This window comes from Lepisma saccharinum, chromosome 15 (assembly GCF_977018435.1).
Source record: "Lepisma saccharinum chromosome 15, izLepSacc3.1, whole genome shotgun sequence".
NCBI classification, from domain to species: Eukaryota; Metazoa; Arthropoda; class Insecta; order Zygentoma; family Lepismatidae; genus Lepisma; species Lepisma saccharinum.
Genome location: NC_139243.1, coordinates 36,655,459 through 36,679,593, shown reverse-complemented (window position 1 = coordinate 36,679,593; position 24,135 = coordinate 36,655,459). Strand labels below are relative to the sequence as shown.

The window sequence follows — 24,135 nt, the reverse complement described above, 5'->3', positions numbered from 1 at the left end:
AAAGTAGAATCTGAACCACTATGTGCCTCCACCGGATATTGAATCCGGGACCCCTTGATTGCACTACGCCATTGGAGAGCTCCTCATATTAATTTAAGTAGGCAAAGTATCAATGTATTGTTTATTCCTCAGTATGGATAATCCATGTTAAAACAGAAAGTAATTATTTTTATTATCATTAAAAAAAAGTACACTCTAAAAGTCTAGTGAATATGAATGTTGATAGTTCAAACTTGGTCAGTTAAGAAATAAGTGTGTAAGCCTGCCATGACATCAGCCAACTTGAAGCCTCCTAAAGTGAAGTTCACCATAGGGGAGAAAAGGCCGCCACTCCCCAAAGATTACGAGAAACATTGAAGCGGTCAGTTCCTACATTGAAATCCACCTTAAGTTTGTGTCACTCTGTTCATGCTGAAAACGAGTGTGAACTGGCATTTGTTCTTGTAGATTAATGAAAATATCCTTCTGCAAATTTTGCATATGTAAAAGTAAACATGTATGATTTAAAATCACTACTTGAGTTGGCAATTTTGAATCTTGTTAATAGTGTTGTTATTGGTAGACGTGGAGCTTTCATTGAAAATTGAATGTGTTAAATATCAACATAAACTGTTTCTGAAATTTTTAACAACTTTCATAGCAAAATAATGAAGCACTGGATATATACTACATCATTATGGGTGCCATATACGTTTATGTTTTTTTCTGTTTTATTTCACCAAAATGTAAGTTAAACTACGAAGCCTTTGGTTTTCTTTATTATTATGACTTTATGCATAGGTGAAAAAATCTCATACAGTTCATGCTCCAACTTTTTCTCGTACTTTATACACATAACTATAGACAGATTTCTGAGCTTATTTTGGATCATTCTAGGCCTATGCCCACAATGGCCCAGTTTCGCTAATCTGATTGTATGTTTGGCATTTTCATCCCAGAAAGCATTGAAAATGATTTGCAACACTAATATATTCTACAAAAAGACTTTATGATTGCCGATTTGATTCAAAATCAAGATGACAGCCAATTCTAAAAAAAAAAATACACCAATCAGTACATGTTACCAAGTACGAGTAATGTTACCAACACAGTCTGCTGAGAGTCCTCATTTGTACTAATTCGCTTAGTGTGCTCCAGAGTCTCAAATCACTCTCTTCCAGGCATCCAATAATGCAGCACCTTCATTGATGAATTCTGTCCCTTCTATCAGTGTTGAAGTTCGCTTCTGCTGGATCCCATGGGTATCAAAGGGAATGAAGCAGCTGATGCTTGATGTGCTGGTCCCAAGTAACCAGAACTGTTGGGCCAACTAGAGGTTTTTTTTTGTGGGAAAGGGTGGGTTTACATTGGTTGGCAAATTAAAATTGGTCTTACGTTGGGCCAACGCTTTCCAAACCATGGAAATGTGAGATAAAATCAGATGTCAGAACTGCTTTCTCCTGTTAAGACAACTTTCAAGAGTATGCTGTAAATTCTAGTGTGTAAAATAAATTATGTGAGATACTGTTTCTTTCCAAACATTTCAGTCATGGCACATACTAAAAATATATTTTGTTAATGAAAGTAGAAGCTATTCATAACTTGTAGTCACTCACTAGTCCTTTGTCAGCTACCATGGATGAAAATTTGTGTTGGAAATGACTTATGATTTGTCTGTTTGGCGGTAGCAGAACAAGAACATTCTTACAGGTATTCTTGTGAAAGTGGTTCATTTTATATATTTATAAGAAACAACACTGTGCATACTATATATTGCCACATATTTCTCCCTTCTCGTCTATCAGCAGCCAACCCTCCTCTGGGTATGGCCACTGCATCGCCCAGAGGCATATATATGAGGAAGATGAAGACACTGAACCGGATATTTTACGACTCTTGAAAAGTGCTTAAGGAAGCAAGGAAAGAACATCCATCTGTGCCACTCTCTCCCTTCCCTGCTTGGCAACTTCGAACTAGCCTTCCTTTGTCGGTGTGCACTACGCCCCTAGATTTATGGACAACCTGTGTGGTTTTCTGTTGGATTGGGGAAACGAGGGGCGTTATAACCTTGATGAAGGGATTATCAGAGTGGTTCAGAATAGAATGGGATTTCAACACATAGTTGCCAATTTTGTTCTAATTGGTCCAGACATACTGTCTGCAAAATTTTGTCACAGTAGAAAAATATTTAGAGGTTGTTCAAAGTCCTAAAAAATATGAGGTATCAAACAGTTTCACATAAGACTTAAGAAAACATGTTATTTTGTACTATTTCTTACTGTTGAAATAAATTTAGTCACTCTGCTAAGAAGATGAAACAACTGTACAAAGCAAAACGACACTGTATAAAAAACCATGAAACATAGGTATTGACGTCATTGAATGCAGTTTGAGACAATACTTCAAGGAAAGATAATGCAGGGGACTGATTGTGAAGATCTCTAATTTGAGCGAGCAGGCTCCCTGTTGAAGATTTCAACAGCATCCCGTGGGATTGATGGGGGTGGCGTACAGGGGTTGAATATTCGTCGAGCTTGCTCCGGTTCCATGGGAACTTCCGGACTGTGCGTTGGGTGCTTTATTTTATACCGGTGACGACAATCACGGTGGAGGAGGTGGTAGAGTTTGTGCTCTCGTTGTGCTGGTTATCGTAGGTCTTCACCAAAGCAGAAATCTTCTGCTCTTATGCTTGGGCTGCCTGTCTGTTGCTTTCCTCGTGTGGATCCTGAGGTGCTTGATTATATTTCTTTCTCTTCCTTTCTATTTCTTTCTCTCTCTCTCTCTCTCTCTCTCTCTCTCTCTCTCTCTCTCTCTCTCTCTCTCTCTCTTCTCTCTTCGTTCCTCACTTCTGTTTGCTTCTTGAGGTGGTTCTTGAAATGGTGGAACCTTGGGTTGTCAGTGTCCTTCCTTAGGCGGTTTATGAGGTTCTGGAATCTCAGGTTGTCCATCTGCGTCTGTCTGTGTTTCTTGTGGTGCCAGAAACTCTAGTTGTCCGACTTTCTGTGGTTCTCCGGAGGCTGGAACATCCATATCTGCTTCGTCGTTGAGGCATTCGAAGCACTCGGTCAGCACCAGTTCAATTGAAGAATCCTCATCCTCAGATGAACTTCTTCCGAAATCTCCTGGATCAGGCATCAACCGAGTACATTCTCTTCTCCCGCTGATGCTGACCCGCCTGGATGACTAGCAGTAAGTTTGATGTTTCCCGTGTAACTTCCAGCAGCCGAGGAGAAGAATCGGAGCAACCCATGCGGTGTAGCAGCCTCGACATGAGTCCAGTACAGTCCAGTACACACGCTGGGAAACAGTTGGAACCCTTATAGTAGTGCTCCAAGCTGGAGCAGCAAAGTGTCGTGAGATTTTTTTTGAGTGAAGGCGTAAAACCGATAGTTCAGTACGGTGACAACTGTATGAGTTGATCACAAGTGTACGAGTAGGCTGAGAAGTTCAAACAGGGCATAACCAGTGTTGAAGATTCTCCGTGTCCAGGTCGCTCTGTCACTGCAGTCACGGAAAGCAACATTGCTCAAGTGGAGGACTTGATACGGGAGAACCCGCGTATTACTGTCAGTGAAAGTGCTTTCCAGATGGAAATAAGTGCAGGATCAGCCCAACTGAAACTGAGAACTGAAACCAGCCATTCTGCAGAGACGACGTGGTCTGGTGTCCACTGGTGTGCTTTTGCTCCATGTCAATGCGAGACCACATACTGCCAATGTCACATTGTCTACCATCGAGACCTAAAGTTTGAGTGCTTACCCCACCCTCCATATTCGCCCGATCTCGCACCTTCCGATTTCCACACCTTTGGCCCACTGAAAGATGGACTAAGTGGATCGAGGTTCCAGAATGACAACGAAGTCCAGTCAGCGGTGCACGAGTGGTTATGCACGCGTCCAAAAGATTTGTTTTCCTGTGGAATCAGTGCCCTTATCAAGCGCTGGCGTAGGTGCATTGAACTAGGGGGTGGATACTATGTTGAAACATTGTACTGTAGTTCTTTTGGGGCTTGTAATAAATATTTCTTACAACATATTTTTCGTTATATATTGACTGAGCATTGTACTTGATGGCCACCACATTGAGAACATTCTGTAACACAACTGAGTAAAGTCGTTTCTCCCTGTTTATGTAAACTTTTGGGACACCCTGTAGCATCCTTCATTAAAGTATATTTATTTTGGTTATCTGAGTCATTTTTGAACTCAGCACGTCGAAACCACAGAGAAATAGTTTATTTCATTTAAGAAACAAACAAAAAGTCGAAATATGTAGACGAGAGAGTGTGTTGCGAAAATGAATATATGTAGTATGATTGTAAATTAATATGCAGTACAGCATTTTTAGTATCTCTATCTCTCTCTCTCTCTCTCTCTCTCTCTCTCTCACTCACACACACGCACACACACACACACACACCACACACACACATACACAGAGAGAGGAGGGTGATTCAAAACCCGGCACCACAAGTCAACTCTGCTATTAGTGCAGATAGCGAAAAATGGAAAGAGGGTAAAGTTGTTCGAAACATACAGGTTTCAATCTAATTTGCTCGAATTTTCAAGATAGAATACACCGTTGAGGCTTACACTGGTACGAGCATCAGAGAGAACGTAAAATGCCGTGTTTCCACTTACTTTATTCCTTGAAGGGGGAATTTACTGTTTTTACCTCGCCTCCGGCATCAATCCATAATTCGCCTCGAAGCATATGGCAACACTGCATTTCCGTTCTCATTGAGGTTCTTTAACCAGTGCACAGCACCAAGGATGTATTCTGAGTAGAAAAAGTACATTAGATTGAAATCAACACGAACTCTTTCCTTTCTTCGCTATCTGCACTAACCGAGTTGACCTATAGTACTGAACTCTTGAACCACCCTGCATAATATTGTTAGATAGATATAATGTCAAATAATTTATCCGTCACCTTTTAATCAAGGGGTTTCGGGTTCGATACCCGGTGGAGAAATATTGCACAGTGGTTCGGATTCCACCTTAACTGCCGATCTCCGTGGCGAAGTGGTTATCACAGTGTGCTACGGTACCGGCAGTGCTTGGTTCGAATCCCGGCCTGCCCATGGGTGTTCTTTGTGTCACTTTGTTAGCTTACTCATATCATCACCCATTCTCAATTTCGCGATTAGCCAAAAGTGACAGTAAAGCGAATTAAACGAAATCAATAAATCAATCAAGCCAACTGGAAACTGTACATTCAATCCCGATTAGCCTATCTGTGCATAAGGTGAAATTAAAACAAACACTCAATCAAATAACTTGTCAACAACTTTCTTCTATATAAACTGTGTAGCTACGGTATATCGTTCGAATAGTTAACTAAATTGGAATCTCAGCAGGTTCTCTCCTGAAAACGACAATTAGGCGTTGACATAGAGAAGGATGGCGTAGAAATACTGTTTCCATCAGTGTACTATAGGGGCGGCTCAAGATGAAATTTTTATCCGAGTGGGGTGGTTTTTCGCGCCAAATACTTTCTATCGTGCCATCTCTAACCAGAGGTGGTCATTTTTGTTCAACTTCCCTTATCCTCACGGCTCGCCTTCGCCCTCACCCTCCCCCAAGCTTGCCTTCACCCTCACACGTCCTCACCCTCACAAGTTTTTTGAGGGTGAGTGTGAGGTCTGCCATCATTACCGCAGCCCTCCGGAGCTGACCACTTCTGTTCATCTCTGTAGGAAATTTTACTATCAACCTTAGTTCCAAACCATTTATTAGTCGTGTTTATAATGTTGACCAATGAAAGGCGAACGTATAGCCACTGCTGGCATCTATTGAAAGACGCCGGAACTTCTTTTGCTCTTTCTTTCGACTGGAACCTTTGCCAGATATCTCTGGAGCTTCCTGTAACATGTGACACGGTTCTGGTTGCCAACGTCCATTGCGTACTCCGCTTCAAGGAATTCCACCAACAACCAAGCCCATATTGCAAGTCAGGCGTGCCAAGTTTCGTCACCGAGAGCCCTACATCGGGCTCCAAATTATAACTGTCTCTTATGAACTCACGCTCCCAAAAAAAAACTGGAAAGAACATCGTTACGTATGCAATATTATTTATAGACTTTTATAACAAGTAAACAATAAGGAGTGCGCCATTCTTAACGAGAATCGCTGTTGTAATGTAACAATTTGTCACCGTGAACTTCGTGAAACTACTCACTTCTGAAATCATCAGATGAACGACTTCGTTCCTGTTGTCTCTTTTGGTACTTCTCGTACTTTACATCGCTTTTCTGCATCTGATCTCGCCCCAATCGTGACGATGAGGATGAATGATGATTAGATAATGTCAGAAAAAGGACCATCATGAAGAAACACACATGCTCAGGCCGGGACTCGAACCAACTTTCCGTGGCACTCAACACGTTCTAGCATCGAGGTCGCTGCTGTGTTTTGTTTGGTCCAAGGTGGCCGGCAGGAACTTCGATATAATAATTAGCAGTCAGTGATTTAGCACCCCAGAGATTCTTCTCACCTCAAATTCTTCCAATTTTATGGTCAATTTAGTGCTAATTTATCCCTTTTTAAAATCGTACTTACACCCCAGCAATTATTCTGGGAAAATCTTGAGTAACTCTGTTCACCTGCTCACAACTGGATGCGGATAATTAATGCTACTAAAAAATAGAACCTCTTTTCCTACCAGCGAAGTTTACTACAATGTTTAGTCTTGTTTTGCAGTACCAAAATGTACAATATCTCTTTGTAGGTTGAAATTCGTTGACCAAATTTTGCTCAAATGCAAAAAAACACCCTCAGCTCTAAAACCTGTGAATTTACAGTAGTTATCGTGGCAACTGGCTTCCATTTAACTCTTACCTATGCTTGAGGTGTATTTTACTATACTGAAGTGCAACTGGTGTCCTAAAATTACTGTGGGTCTTTGTTCTTTGTTAAATTCCAGTCCAGAGAGTAAGAGAGATTTGAAAATGTCAGTAGAATTTAAAATGTTCGCAAAATGGGGACAATCTGTTTTCCTTCCGCCATCTCGAAACACCTCGTTCGATTTGACTGAAATTCAATAAGCTTCCGCCCCTTGAAGTAGCAGTGGCATATCCCGAAAATATGACCCGTTTTACCCCAATATTTTTTGCATAAACAGACCGGGTGGGCGGGGGCGAGGTGGGGGTGGTGGGCAGCACGACAGAGAGACCGATTCAAAAACTGGCAAGCGAAGAACGGGAAAGTAAAAACTGTAGAATTCATTACGTTTATTGAAATTCTATTAAACAATTCTGAATATTGTATATTTGCTAATAACGGAATAATATATTTGCTTTTAAATCAAGAAATAAATTTATAACTTTAATTCTGTTTCACCTACAAAGTTAAAAAAAACATAAACTTTTCATGTTTTTCCCATAAAAGCAGGTATTGATTATGGCTGTTTGCGAGGAAGAGAGAGCATAAGGGATTTTCTGTTTACAAATGTGGTAGAAAGCGTTTGATTATGCCTGTCTATATCAGTGACATTTGACACGACTTGTCAGAGTCAGCATTTGGGTCCTCTACAATAACACATTCGATCTTCTAAGCTCTATGCCCCGCGAGATTACGTTCAAAAGTAAAGCATTGCAATTGCTTTTATTAGGGCAAGTCCCACCGAAATTAATCCACATTTATTTAATACTTAACGTGCTCCTGTAATCTTTCGTTTGCATCTTGATTTATGCCACATATTAATTTGTAGATGAATTCCTCTCTTCTTTGTAAAAATGTCGCGATTTCTTTATTTCTTGAGGCTCGAGTGGATTTCTGAGCATTCAGCTCCATATAGTGCTCGAAGTGAAGGGGAAAACGGGGGGGATTGTATAGTCAACCTCACTTCCACGTAGTACACCCTGGACTGCAGACCAACGAGGCTCTGGCGACTGGCTCCATGGCCAGTATAATTTTGTTTGTGTTGTCCTGTGTTTTGTCCTTATTTGTGCTGAGTGCTCCTTTACAGCCTCAGCTTTTAACGAAACTCAGAAGATTTTAATATTTTATGATTTTAGTTTTGCAACGTTAGAGTTGTTATGTGTAACGATAAGGGGCTGGACCCCGTATATTGTGACGGGTGCAAAATAGCCTTAGTGCTGACGCACCCAAAATTTTAAATTCAAATCAACATATCAAGCCTTAGGAGCAGCCCCCAAGCTAACCCCAAGCCTCGACCAAACATCCACCCACTTAGCATTTTCCAATTCAAGCGCTGGCCGTATATCAAGGTAAGTCTTAGGGAGATGTCATGCCAAAGCGACAAGCGACACGCGACACTTGCCGTTTGGGAACGAACCAATCAGCATCAACGTTTCACACTGTAGTAGCATGACAGGCCCGCAGAAGCCTGCTTTCGATTAGTGAAATCAGGCCCGTAGCCAGGATTTTATTTTAGGCGGAGCTCATCCCTTATGAACACAGGCGTCGCCAGAAATATTTGCAGAGGGGGAGGCCACTGATATAACTCAATTAGTAGAAATAATAATGACAATAATAATTATTACCACGGTTATAATGGTCATTTTACAATAATTATAAGTTATTAAAAATAAACCAATTTAATCCAAATTTATTGTTGTTATTATTATTATTATTACATAAATGGAGAGACTTTGCTACTATTCAACAAAAGTGTTGTCCATTTTTTTTTTTTACAATTTGTACAGTTAGTGTACTGAAATTCATAGTTATTTTATTTGGTTATTAACTTTTATACATTCCGTTAAAAAAGGCTTTAAAAGTTAAGGCCAAATTTTACTCATAAAGTTTATATTGTGTGACCTCTCAAAAAGAAAACTATAGATACATTTTGAGAGCTGTGAATCCATTTACTCTTTGGATTAAATGGTAGAGCATAAAAATATAACCTGGTTTCTCAATTATACAATAAACCTTTTTCGATGTAATATTTAATCCGGCTAAGGATGTAAAATCAATTACCACTATACACTATTTAAATTAGATATTTATAGGATTTCGGAAGGGGCTTCAACCCTCTTTGCCCTCCTCCTGGCTACGTGCCTGGGTGAAATCCTCAAGCGACACGTGTCGCTTGTCGTTTCGGGGTGAATTCTCCCATAAGTAGAGGTGAAGACAAGAAAGTCACAAGATATGATGTGACTATTTGGCATTTCGTGTCTGATTAGATAATTTGCCAGAGTACCAATGTCCTTGCTAAAGAGGAATCACGGGCACCACTAAAGCTTGATTAACTTGGGATACCGTGTTAGCCACTTGTGTTTTCCGTATTTGGAAACACAAAAATGCCCCGATTCCTGTCCTTGCACAACACCAACACAACTAGCAAGGTCCTAGTTGGTCCGCCTCTTCTTTTATATCACTTTTTTTGGATAAACTTATAAAACGAACTTGCCTTCAGAGTACATCCTCAATAGCTTAGCCGCAATGAATATGACATTACATAGGACTACTATATACACTTGTCATATTCCACACCACTACACAAATCCACACGCGAACACAACAAATACCGAAGCAAAACAATGTAAAAGAACAATAAAAACAGAACCCAACCACCCAGAGATGTTCCAGGTTCATTACACAAATTTCTTCCAACTGATAACGAGATTAGAGAAGTACGTCGCTTGAGAAATTTATAGGTAATGATCATGAAATAATTGCATAATCATTTTAAACAGAATGAATGAATGAAAAAAATCAATACATACTATGCATTCAAATATGATCGGGACTGATTTTCTTTTACGAAATCCTTCATTGTCAAATACTTATTTGCACATGCCACCCTTCAAAGTACTCCCCTCTAGAGTCCATACATTTTTTCCAAAGTTCTGGAAGCATCTTAATGTCCTTTTCATAAAAAAATTTCGGTTGGCTGCGTATCCACTCCCGAACACTGCCGATGACGGCGTCGTTATTTGCAAACCGCATGCCTTCCAAGTCTGATTTAAGCCTTCCAAACAGGTAGAAATCACTTGGGACCAAATCGGGACTGTATGGCGGGTGTAGCAGAAGGTCCCATTTCAATTTGCTGAAGGTTGCCATAGTTGTTTTGGCTGCATGAGGCCGTGCATTGTCTTGAAGGAAGGATACCCGCTTTCCACCTCTCTTCCGCTTGGATCGGGCCTTTTCCTTCACTTCCGTTGTCGGTATTTCTGAGTAATAAGCTGCAGTGACTGTCCTGGCATCTGTAAGAAAGTATACATTGATAACCCTATGCCAGTCCCAAAAAACGTTGCCATCACTTTTCCTACAGAACGGGTCCTCCGCTCTTTCTTGGGTTTGGGAGAACCGGTATGCCGCCACTCACGTGATGACTGCTGGGACTCATTCTCCACGCGCTCTCTTCCCTCTCTGAAGTACTTACACCACTCAAACACACGGGTTCGTGAGAGACACTCCTCCCCATATTGTTGTTTGAGTCTCTGCAAAATTTCAGATGGCTGGACTTTTTCTCCAACGAGAAATTTGAGCACAATCCGTTGTTCCAAGCTTCGCGGCACCTTCTGTTCGCTCATCACCCTAGCAACACTCAAACACGACTGAGTAGGTTCTAACCTGCGCAGAAGGGAGGGTGGGGGTTGTGGCTCACCATTAGGGGATATGATCTGTGGTGGCTCTATTCTCCCAAGAACGCACAACTGCTGCGCATGGCAAGTTGTTTGAAAAAAAAAATCATTCCCGGTCATATTTGAATGACCTAGTACAGTATGTAACATTCTTATTCGTACACACTGATTTTCAAAGAAAACGCTTTAATATCTGAAAGGAAATACACTCTTTTGAAATTGTTTCCTTACAATTCAATAACTAATATCATTAGGAACATAAAATCTTACCCAAATTCTATATAACCAATGACAATAATAAATTAAATGAAACTGAAAGATAAATATGCCATTTTTTGTACAACTTTTCTATTCGTACACTTAATAATATAAAATAAAAAAGTATATTCAGAGCAAATTGACTGACAGTTCTAATACTTTGATGCGTATCCTTTGGCTTTAATTACTGCTTGACACCTGTTCTTCATAGAATCAACCAGTTTCCGACATGTTTCAGAGATTATTTTATTCCACTCCGCTTGCACAACAGTTTTCAACTCTTGTTTGGACTTGACGCCTGCTTTATGGACTCTTCAATTCAAAATTGCCCATAAATGCTCAATGGGATTTAAGTCTGGACTTTGAGCTGGTGTTTGCAGTATGATAGTTTGGGCACATTCCATATTAGCCAATTCATGTTAACTCGCGTCCTATGCTTACTGTCATTGTCTTGTTGGAATCTGTAGATAGGCGGCATGTCCATTTTATGGGCACTCTGCTTTACATTCTTCTTCAATATGTCCAAATAGACATATGCATCCATGATACTATACCAATAAACTGGATGGTACCAACACCTTTGGACGACATACAGCCCCAAATCATTAATGACCCACCACCGTGTTTAACTGTTGGAACTGTGTTAATGTGATCATTGTCTTTCTTTGATTTTCTACAGACCCTATTTATCCCATCTGACCCGTATATATTAATCTTGTACTCGTCTGACCATATGACACTATCCCAAAATTTCTGGTCCTTGTGGATGTGCTCTTTCGCGAATGAAAGTCTATTACTGCGATACACCTTATTTACACACGGCCTCTTTCGTGGTATTCTGCCATGATATCCATGCTTCCACAAGGCACGTCGGACAGTTTGATCGGACATCATCTTGCCAGCAACATTTTCTACTAACGGTCGTAACTGAGGAACACTTAGTCGGGGGTTATCTCGCACTCTTTTGAATATAAAGCGTTCATCACGTCTATTCAACCGTCTCTCTTTTAGTTTCCTCGGCACATTCTGTGTTGAACCTTCCTCTCTAAATTTGTTTACTATGTATTGAACTGTGGAGTGTGATTTATTGACTGTTTGTCCAATTTTTCTAAACGAATAACCTGTAAGGGCCAAATTTATAATAACATCCTTCAGATCGGAGCTAAGTTCCTTCACCTTGCCCATTTCGAACACACTGATAGATAGACGATAGGCCTACAACAATACCTACGTCAGCATTCCGCTTGACGGGGAGCGAGCCTGCATGTTCAAACTTGTTACGAAGTTGCAAACTGCACGAAATCGTCCGAATAGCGGTAGCGCTGTATGCGAGGAAGATTGGAACTCTTGCCTGTACGAATAACAATGTTGAATGAAACAGCGTGTTTTTCTCATTTCACACAAATTATATGCTCTGTTTATACACTTTGAACATACATTTTTATTTCCAGGTACATATGAAAATAATTATATTTGCTAGTAGATATGACATTTTTTGTTCGGAAATTCCGTGTGTACGAATAACAATGTTACATACTGTATAATGACATCAATTACTAGCTTTGAAATGAAATATATCAAGTCTTCTTTACCTTCAGTCACTATACATTGGTTACGTTTTCTAATCTATTGTCCGCGTTTTCCCCGTTAGAGTGGCAGAAAATCTCCACATTTCATGTGTATATACAGTGCACTACAAGAGGAAAGCATAATTAAATGTAAAATAAAAAATGGAAATGAGCATTGAGATGAACACTGTAACGCATTTGTGCATGATGGTTTAAATTTCCCCATCTAACTTCTTCCTCTTTCCTCAACTTGGATGCAAAATTTCCACTTTAAAGTGAAATTTAAAAAATCTCCTGTCCCCCTCAATGACAATGCAGAGCAAAACAAGAATTGCCGCTTTCAATTTGCTGCCGGTATGGCAATTCCTGGCGATAACATGGAGCCTAGAGTTTCCTGCCTTTGTTGGTTATCCTCCCCCTCTCCCTTCCATTCCCCTCGCCAACAAACATGCAACAATCTGCCTTTCAGGTTGGTTGTGATAACTCAGAGAGTTCCATTGGCCTAGGTCGATCCGTCTTGATTTTTTTAACAGTTCAGTTACACTCAAGTTCAAAAGCAGGCCGGTAATGCAGAATACTCCACTGAGAGGTAGAAACAATTTTATCTAAATATCTCTAAATTTACGCCATTATCGTCGTCGCAATATTATGTGACCATCCCTGTCGACCTTAGACTGCGCACTGTGATTCAAACAGTTTATTGCCAAATTGTATTGGAAGTGAAATCTAAACACTCTTACACATATGCACGAATAAAATGCAGCCCAGAGCTAAATTTCCACCCTCTGAGTTAGTCTATTTTTTTTGTGAGAAATGAACTAGAATGGCATCAATATACGCGTAGGTTGGAAAGATCGGGGATGACAATGGTCTCTATAGTATTTCCTTTAGGAGGGATAGGAGGATTGGCAATGGCATTTTTCCATTTGGAGGAATAGAAAGGTTGACAACGGTCTGTTTCTTTTTGTAGGGATAGGAGGGTTCACGACAGTCAATTTCCATTTGAAGGGATATAGGGTGACCAGACATCCTGATTTTTGCAGGGTTATTTAAGTTCTGCTGTCTGCTATGACACTCCAAAAAAACAAATACGTCCTTTTTTCAACAGCGTCCTGCGAAATGTCCTGCAAAACATCCCGACGAATTGTTTATCTCTGTGAAACTGTTAGTGCCCTTTAAATAAACAGTATTGTTAGTTTGCATGATATGCAAGGTACCGAGTGATGAGTAAAAGTATATGCAGGGGCGCTTTGAAAATTGAGAATAGCACAATTCAGGGGATTTGGATGTTTGATGCATTGATGAGATGATTGCCACAGCTGCGACAAGATACAAATATATTCTCAGATTAATATTTTAATACTATTTCACAATGTATGGTAAGAAAGTAAGGAAACACAAAAAAACAATAAGAACGAGAGAGATAGGAAGCTTAATCTGTAAAATTAAAAAAAAAATAAGCAAATGGAGGAACGAAAAATATAGAAAAGGAAAATATATAAGGGAAGACCTCCGTGGTGGAGTGGTTGAACGTTCGAACGCCAAGGGTCCTGTGGTCGAATCACAGCCTGGGCATGGATGTTCTTTGTGAGTGTCCGTTCATGAATTTAATCATATCATCGCTCAAATTCAATGTTGCAATTAGCCAAAAGTGACTGAAAAGCGACGTTAAGTAACAAAAATCAAATCAAGAAGAAAACAGAATAAAGAGAATCGTGTAATATTTCAGAATACATGAAATCAGCTTGACTTTTTCTTTGCCAAAGAGGGAGGAAGGGGAGTGCACTTGACCCTGTGCTCTTTTAATTATAGCTGCAAACCCCCCCCCCCCCCGTACACATCTATGGATGTCCTAATTTACGCTTCAGAAAATCAGGTCATCCTAGGATAGGAGATTTGACAACGGGCTATCTGCTTCTGGAGGAATAGAAGGGTTGACAGTCTGTAGGCAATGCTGCACAATATATGTTACCATAACTTGTGCGACTGCCAGATATTCTTTGCCTTTCCCATACGTAACAAAGCGAACTTCTGTCCGGTAGATGAATTGGTTGTGACTTTGTGGTGTTCTTTTAACTACTCTCGATTTACGGGAAAGTTGAACTAGAAATAATCGTCTGTGGGTGACAATGAATATGGTGCTTAGTTTTGCAAAGAAACGTTAAGAGAAGAAATTGGGACAGATCCTCATTACTATAGCCATACTGACTATGTTACTTGAACGAAAATTAAACCTAACTAATTTGCGACTAAAAAAAAGTGATTTGATGCCAAACTTGAGCAATTCATCATGCAGCCGGATGTAGTACGAAACAGTACACAGACTTTTTAGTTAGGTGAGTTTCCATATTTTCAGAAGAGTAAACAAACCCATCACTGAAATTCGGGTCAGCGAGAAGTAGCTGGCAGTTCACCAGTTTCCTGCTTCGCCATAAAATATTTCATTACATTTCGCTGCTCCATTTTTCCTTGGGAGGGGGAAAAATTGCCAACGAAAATTACTTATGATGCAGTACATACCTGCCAGCAGTTGGAAATGGAGCTATAATATCTGAGCAAAAGAGACATTGCGTGTAAGTCTTCTTGCAACAAGTACAGCTGTGCTATTAATCTACTAATATTAAGTGTGATCGCAGAAGCAGAAGGAAATGAAACCTTAACGAAATTAGAAGACTGATGGAACGCCACAATCTTGACTCAGCTTCCCAGAATGGTATTCCAAGAATTTCTAGTGGAGGGGAAGGAATTCCAGTAACGATTCTTGAAACATTGACATATATATTTTAAATAGTCCTCCCCTCTCCAAGTGTCAAAATTTAACAACCAGAGGGGAATGTGGTCTTCCAGATTTTGTAGTGGTAACGCCGTCGCCTTGTAATCGAAGGGTCCCGGGAAATGCCGACTTCCCTGGGTGAGTGGTTAGCACAGCGTGCTACGACACCAGGGCTTCCGGGTTCGAATCCCGGCTAGGACATGGATGTTTGTCTTTGTCCGGAATGAGAAAAACCGATAATATAGTAAAAAATGATATGTGGGAAAGTTAAGAAAAGCGTGAATGACGGAGTATACTACCGCATAGGGGTTCCATTTTTTAAAAAATAGTGGTTACGTCGTCACCTTGTAATCAAGGGGTCCCGGGTTCAATACCCGGCGGAGGCACAAGTGGTTTGTATCCCGCTTTAAACTGTAGGTACAGTCCCGACTAGACTTTCTGTGCATAAAGTGGACTTAAAACAACAAATCAATCAGAGGATTGATTGATTGATTGATTTAGTTTATTTTACTTCGCGTTTTGCGCCTCTTGGCTAATTTGCGAAGATGGGGATGAGTGATGAAATGATGAAATTGATGAATGGACATTCACAAACAACCAAGCCCGACCGGGATTCGAACCCGGGACCCTTGGCGTCGCAGCGCGATGTGCTAACCACTCGGCCACAGGGTCGGGCATCAATCAGAGGAGAATGTAGAAACCAGAGGGGGACATTTCTCCTCACCTCTCCTTCAAATACCACCCTACAACTTCATAGAACTATGGAAGCTCAAACGCATGAAGGAAGTGACAGTAAATGTTTGCACAAATTATTTTTAACCCCCCTCTTAATCAATACGTGCGTGAGTGGACGACGAAAAAGTTTGATAAGGTGTGTAGATATGAATGTTCGCATAGTTAAAGCAAAAGTAAAACGATGCCAATGATTGATTGATTGACTGATTTGCTTTATTTTACTTAACCTTTTGTGCCACTTTTGGCTAATTTGCAAAGATGGGAATGAGTGATGATGTGATTAAATTTATGGACACTCACAAACATCCATGCCCAAGCCAGGATTCGAGCCCGGGACCCCTGGCGTCGTAGCGCGATGTGCTAACCACTCTGCCACGGGGGCCGGCTCGATGGCAATGAGAATGGAGAGTATTGGAGAGAGAATTGATGAAGAAGTAAAATGTATTTAGTTATCTAAATTAAGTTTATAGTTGGCAGCTGAAACTTGCGCAATTGTATATATCGAATATTGGTACAACTTGCATTTCGAATCTAAAACGATAAAATTATATTTCACATATTTTTGCTTCTAGACTGCTTCCCTCCATGAAGCGCGAGACCTGGGCCCAAGACCTTGCCCCCTCTTCTCGCTCTCACATTATATGCACACTTCTTGAAACCTAATAACTCTCACTGCCTCTTCAAATTCTTACAAATTTTTCATAATTATCTCAATATATTTTAATCTGCCATTTTCATCTAATAAGGCACATTAGTCCAGGCAAACTAAGGCAATTTTACCTCAAACCTGGGCAAAATTGCTTCAGAAGGTTTTTAAACAATTTCTAGCTCAGGAATCATTGCTGAATAACATATCTAAAATCAGACAAAATCGGACCACAGGAAAAAACAAAAAACAGATTTCAAAATGGCGGACTGACTAGTGAATTTCATAACATTTTATGTTTATTTGTGAATATTTTTTTAATATTTTGGGTATTATTACTTATAATTTGTGTTCTCTTGTAGTTTCAAATTAAATATTTGTACAACAGTAATAGAGGGAAGAGGCCGACTTGCTTTCGTAACATGCCAAGGACAATGGTTTTAAGCCGTACTATCACAGTGATATATGGCAAGGAACATCTTCCAATACTGTGTTCGATATCCTCTGATTTCAAAAAACTAAATATGCTGACCAAGGCAGTAATTTATTTTATTAAAAACATAAACTAAACGTAACGTTTCAACCTTCTAGCAAGGTCTTCTTCAGACACTGTATCAAGTACAAATGTAACAAGATACAAAAACAGGGCATTATATATACACACAAACATTACTCCCTCCAGACTATTAGAAAGTTGTACTGGAACTTTCTAGCAGGTGGCTTTCCCTTGTCAACTGTACTTTCACCTAAAAGGCTAAAAATGCCCGCTTTCCTAAGCACTTTGCATATCTTTTCTGTGGTCTTCCCCATACTCCTTATTAAAACTTACAGGAAGGGAAGGAGAAGCATCTTAGGAATAGCGAAGAATGCAAGCAAGAAAAAGAAAAACAGAGAAGAGTAAGGGATTATCTACGAAGTGAAATGTAAAGAATGTGAGAGTGTGTACATAGGAGAAACGAAAAAGAGGCTGGAAGACAGGTTGAAACAACATAGGGATGATGTACGACTTAAGAGAGAGAGAAATGCGATATTTAAACCCACGAGAGAAACAGGACATGACATAGAGTGGGATGAGGCTAAGCAGAGAGGAAGGGAGAAGAGAATGCTAGTGAGAAAATGGAAGGAGGCCAAGGAAATAGAGAAGAAAGGTGAAGAAGACACAATGAACTGGAATGGGGGACTGAAGTTAAACAAAGAATGGAAGGTGTTCGAAAGAGTGGAAAGGACAAGAGAGAAAGGGGAGAGAAGAAGAAAGAATGAAGGAAAAAGAGCGTGAGATATAGAGTCCAACCACATTCTGGATGGACGTAAATATGTTTAGCCTTTTAGGTGAAAGTACAGTTGACAAGGAAAAGCCGCCTGCTAGAAAGTTCGATTGATTGATTGATTTGGTGTTTTAAGTCCACTTTATGCACAGTAAGGCTAATCGGGACTGGACCTACAGTTTAAAGTGGAATCCGAACCACTATGTACCTCCACCGGGTATCGAACCCGGGATCCCTTGATTACAAGGCGACGACGCTACCACTGCGCCATCGAGGAGGCTAGAAAGTTCGAGAACAACTTTCTAATGGTCTGGAGGGAGTAATGTTTGTGTATATATAATGCCCTGTTTTTGTATTTTGTTACTTTTGTACTTGATACAGAGTCTGAAGAAGACCTTGCTAGAAGGTTGAAACGTTACGTTTAGTTTATGTTTTTCATAAAATAAATTACTGCCTTGGTCAGCATATTTAGTTTCTCATATCATGGAAACAAGGCTTATGGTGTTAAAAATGCACTTTATATACAGTAAGGCTAATGGGGACTGGACCTACAGTTAAAGTGCGGTCCGAACCACTATGTGCCCCAACGCGAAATCGATCAAACCCGGGACCCCTTGAATCTACTATGGAATGAAAATGTGTATTGGATGTGTTAATTAAACTATAATAATTTTAGTAACGTTTCTTCCAGTGAAAATAAAACATTCTGGATGTACTCAATAATAATAACTTAAAATATTTTTATAGTCTTTTTAGCTTAATTTTGGCAATATGTTTTAATGATAGTTTGCAAAATATCATCTGCCATGTTTATTTACACTTTAATGATAATTGCACTATTTACGGTTTATCATGATTAGTATTTTGTATATATTTCGACACAAAATATTTGCTATTTTTGCCTATAAAAATTATTGAATTTTAAGTCAAGATAAATTTATGTGTGTTTACAGTTTACATATTACATTTTCCTTTGTTATAAGCTTCACCCCTTCTCTACATATATTTTGTTTCCTTTTTTACCCTTCTTGGAGCCTAATAAACACCATTAAATGATTACGAGATTAATGTACTTTCACCAAAAGTGATTCTGATGTCTACAAAATTGTTATGTACATTATTTTATAAATTATTTATTTAAAGTGATTTAAATCAGTTATTTAAAAAAAATTAAAAAACTCCTGATTTAAATCAATCCACCATGCTTTTGACTAATAAGAGGATAAGGATGACTGATGAACACGTAGAACGTACACTAACAAAGAACACCCATCTCCAGCCCGGGATTCAAACCTGGGACCCCTGGAGTCGTAGCGCGCTGTGATACGCACTCCGCCACGGAGGCCGACCTCACGTCCAACAACGAGCATTAACTGTGTTAGTTTTCGCTGAAGCAAGAAGCATTACTGTGACTCAGAGATGTTTCCGGGCGCATTTTTATACACGGTGCGCACCTTCTGAAAATATCATCTGACTGCATGGAAAATTTGGGAAAGAAGGAACTCTATTGAAGCTGAAGTATAGGACACTCGACAGAAGTTTGTGAGTTTGTCTGAAGATACTGAAGTTGTTAGAGTCGCATTGCATTCGATTTACTGAAGTTAAAAATGAAAATGGTAGTCATATTGAGTACCTTCATATCTTCTCGATTTTTTTTCCAACAAAACGTTGGATCATTCCGTGCACGACTCTGTAATGCTAAACGCATACAGTGAGAGTGAGTGATTGAATTTTATAATCAGGAACTTCCTAAAAATACAATTTCACAAATCTCATGTCAGTACCAACAGGGTTTCGGAGACAAACATTTGCCATATCTCGAACTGCGTGTTCTTCCATACTAAAGAGTTGGATCTTTTGCCAATAGGTCGCTTCTGATGTCACTGTCACTATTAATATCCAGGAATTTTAGAGAAATGTTTCATCTTGTGGGTTCATGTTGTAGCTACGCTGAGTCTTATTGACAAATTATGAACAAAATCAACTGACGGCGTCAAAATAGAAAGAAACTGCTACCTTCTAGCTTAGTCTCCGATGCTTGACTCAACTTGTTTTATTTTGAATGAATATGTAGATATCTTTTAGGTTTGAATTTTAATTTAAAATTTGGGATGCGTCAGCACTTAGGCTATTTTGCACCCGTCACATGATACGGGGTACAGCCCATTACCATAACTGAAATAACGTAACTGTAATGTCGTGTCGTAACTAAAATATAAAAATATTCTGACATTGGTTAAAAGCTGAGGCTGTAAAGGGGCACTCAGCACACATAAGGACGAAAAACAGGACAACACACAGAATTATACTAGCCACAGGGCCAGACGCCAGAGCCTCGTTAGTCTGCAAATGCAGTCCAGGAAGTGAAGTTGACAATTGAGTGTACTACGTGGAAGGTCACCCCTTACACCCCATCTTATAGGTGGAAATCCTGCTCTTGATAAGGGAAACATTTTCGATTAGCGATTTGTACTGCTGCACCATACGGAAGTAATTTTCCTCCCAGATGTTTACAGTAACCCAAAGAAATAAATATCGGAAGGGCAACATCCAAGTTGTAAGACTCTGAAGCGCCTTAGCGAAATTACATTAGAAATTTTTGTAATCGACGTGCAGAGTGAGGTCACATTAGCCTATCATGGATATATATTGGACCTCGTAAGAGAAGAGCAGTTCTATTTCCATGAATGGCCTATTTACAGGTGACGTAATGTTGCACCGTGTTTGCGAGCGATGGTTGTTGCTATGCACTTTATGAACCATCTTAGAATGATTTCAATATCAAGAAATGAAGTTTCGTCATACTCGTTCCAATATGGAAGATATGTTGAAAAGTCGTAATTAGCTTGTATTTTGACACAGCCTGTACAATTTGTGCATACGCTATCAATAAAAGTCTTCACAAAACTGAAAACCTTAGTTTCTTTTAAATGTAATACAGTTGAGACTGCTTTATACGAAACTCAGTTCTGCGTAATTCTGTTTTATACGTAAATTACTGTAGGTCCGGAAAAATATAATTTTCAAACGTGTTAATTAAACCTTATTAGTACGTAATTCGGTGTTATACGTACCAATTTTCATAATACACAGTTGATTTGTACGTAAACAAGCTACAAAAGTGACAGTTTTCAGTTGCTACTGGTTGGCCATGGAGAACAGGAAGAGGAAACGTTACACTCTTGACCAGGAATTAAAGTTTACACGGGAAGTGGACGCTAATCCAATTAAAACTGAAACTGAAATAGCTGCAGGATTAGGCATCGCTTATGCTACACTTTGCACAGTCATTAGTAAAAGAAATACTATAGCGTTTACTGTAGTATTTCACTATCATAGTGTTCACTAATAAAGTGGCAAATGTAATGTACTTAAGAATCAAACTTTTAAATTTGTTAATTTACCACTTTATGACAGAAATGACCTGCATTACGTATATCTTGTTCCTCAACATAAGATACTATTACAGTATTATAATAATGATATGACATGCCATATAAACCTGTTTTGTAAGTAATTTCTCTTCACCTTGACAAACGTATAACTCAGGTTCAACTGTATATCAGACCATTCGACCATTCGAACGGCGCCATTACCTGAAGCAATCAAGAGAGTTATAAAAGATGCACTCATTTGAAAGCCGTCCATTACCTCTCGAGACAGAAGCTCCTGTATGTCATCTTGAATCCATCACGTGTCGAGGCTTCTAATTGAGAGGCGGGCTTTCATGCCGCCCCACTTAAAGCCCAAGGTGGGAAGATAAGTACATCAACTCCATCCTTTGACCATCTTCATTACATAAATAGCATCGAGTGCGGTTCCCGTTCGGATCTGCAACATTAAAGCATCCGAATTTTCCCCACCGCCGATGCTAGTAGGTGCCAGAGTGGGTGAGCTTTTGGCTTCGCGACCGAATGTTATTTTTTGAGGATGCGATTCACCACACCGAAGCGACGAACAGCTTCCCACGATTGAGGAAGACATTCTCAAACTAAATTTAGAATAATATACGGACTCTTGAAAGTCCAATTTTGCGCTGTAAAGAACCTGAAAATGACACGGAAACGTGACCGGAAAATGAAGTTTAGGATGTTGCCAGTGCTCAAATAATAATTTTAAATCTGATTCTTTCAAGGGTATAAATAAATTTAGATTTGTCTGGTTCGTCTCGCACAATAAATTGTAGGTTTATGACCCCAGCAAGACGAATTTTTCACTTATCCCTTTACGTAGCCATTGTTTAACCTCGGTGGTGTAGTAACTTATGTAACTTTCCAAACCAGAGCTTCTGGGTGAAAATCCTTCGTATGTTCTTTTAGTTTCATCTCTCTTTGATTTCATCGGTTCAGCACCTAGCTATCTCTTTAGTTCAGATTATATTTGAGATGTAGGACACTGACATAAAAAAAAGTTATCATGACCAGGGCGTATAACTTGATGAAAAGTCATATTTTTTAAGAGACCTTAAAATTATGTTTAAGATAATAGTAATCTGTTTGAGACAATTTAAAACCATAAAACATTGATTTAATTTGCATTTCTCTGTTTCATTTTCCAACGAAAAATCCACCTTTTGTTTTGGATTAAGTTCAGAGACAGATAGATAGAGAAAGATAGGGAGAGATAGATAGATAGATTGATAGATTAGATAGATAGATAGATAGATAGATAGATAGATAGATAGATAGATAGATAGATAGATAGATAGATAGATAGATAGAAAGAGAAAGAGAGAGAGAGAGAGAGAGAGAGAGAGAGAGAAAAAAGAGTCAGTGTCTTCTCAGCGTCAATCGTAGATAACAGCAGAAATAGGGGAAATAATCAATCAACGCTGTAAGACTGCGTGAAACTGCAAGTAAAAAGTACAATACTATTTAATTTAGTTTAAACCCACAAACTTCCAGTTGTGTCGAATTATTCTAATACTTCCACAATCATATGACTTAACGAAAAATTCATGCTTGTGCGAAGTACTACACTTTATACAATGTCCAAGGTCTATATATATAAATTATATTTCTGAAATAATCAGCAAGAACTTTCATCTCCCCCCTACCTAGCTACTTAATGTGAAATATACCACGTGGCATGCAACTAGAATTATGTATTTAGATATTATAGATATTAATGGTTAAAACAAGTCCAGTGAGGGCTATATAAAAATATCCCCAGGGGTTTAGCCGATTCTAGGTGTACAAAGTGCTAGTGTTGAAATAAATTGTTTGAGTTTTCCCCATACTATCAATTGAACCAGACAATATTTGGAAAATAAGAAATAGGAACGAGAGCCAAACTACAAATATATATATATCATTTATAGAACCAATACTATTGTATGGAAGTGAAAGCTGGCCAATGAAATGAAAGGAACTTAGTAAGACAACAAATCTAGAAATGAAAGATAGTCGGAAAAAATAACTCACTGCTCTTTGTGAGTGTCCCGTCATCAATTTTATCATTTCATCCTCAACCTCATCTTCGCGATTAGCCAAAAGTGGCAGAAAAAGCGAAAGTAACACAAACGAAATCAATCAATCAATACTTTGTATTTTTCCAAACACTGAGAATAACTATTTGCCAAGAAGAAGAAAAGCTAGTATCCAGACGCAGAAATGTCTTCATCATCCTCCTTACAAATGCTGAACATTACTACTACATGTATATGCGATGCTGTATTATCACAGGCAGTGTTCGAATTGAAAGGGAAGGGGGAGCCAGGGAATTTCCCCCTTCTACTATTTTCATCCCAGGCTCTATATTTATATTTTCATTCCCAACCAGGGGAAAAAATCCCCTTCTGAATGTGTGCTCTATTATTACTCGGGATGGCAAAACACGCATTCACTGTTTGAGTCATAAATTCGAGTTTGCTGTTCACGATGTTGTGAACAAAGATACTCAGTCATTGCACTTTTAATCTTTTATGGGTGCACTTTTTTATATGTCAGAAACAGCAAAAATGAAAGGGATCTCGTCGAGAATGCTCAAGCAGTGACCAACAACAATGAGGAAAATTAACAAAATGTGTGACATTTGTTGAGTGGTATCTTGTGAATCTTATTGTTGGGTGGTAGGGTTAAAATAGGAGACTGCATTCGTGAAATAGTGCAATAATGTAAAAAAAATAGTGAAGACGAGGTCAATAGGTGATTTGCTGAGTGAACTTTTTGTAGAGCTACAGACCATTCCAATCAACGACTGAGTGTTAAAGAGATTTCCATAAAATGAATGTGAACTGAACAACAAAATCGAATGAAGGTTGTTACAGTACGAGCATTGTTATTTATAGATGTCAATGGCTCTACAGTCAGAGTTGCAAACAAGTCGGTTTTTTGAATAATTGTTTTTTCTTTACCGAT

The 24,135-nt window shown here is 39.2% G+C and overlaps 1 protein-coding gene across 1 annotated transcript in view; it reads right to left on the bottom strand.

Annotated features, from left to right (window-relative positions):
• Positions 1-24,135, bottom strand: part of LOC145999204 (meiosis inhibitor protein 1-like) — a 242,625-nt gene that overhangs the window by 95,217 nt on the left and 123,273 nt on the right. The window lies entirely within an intron of this gene.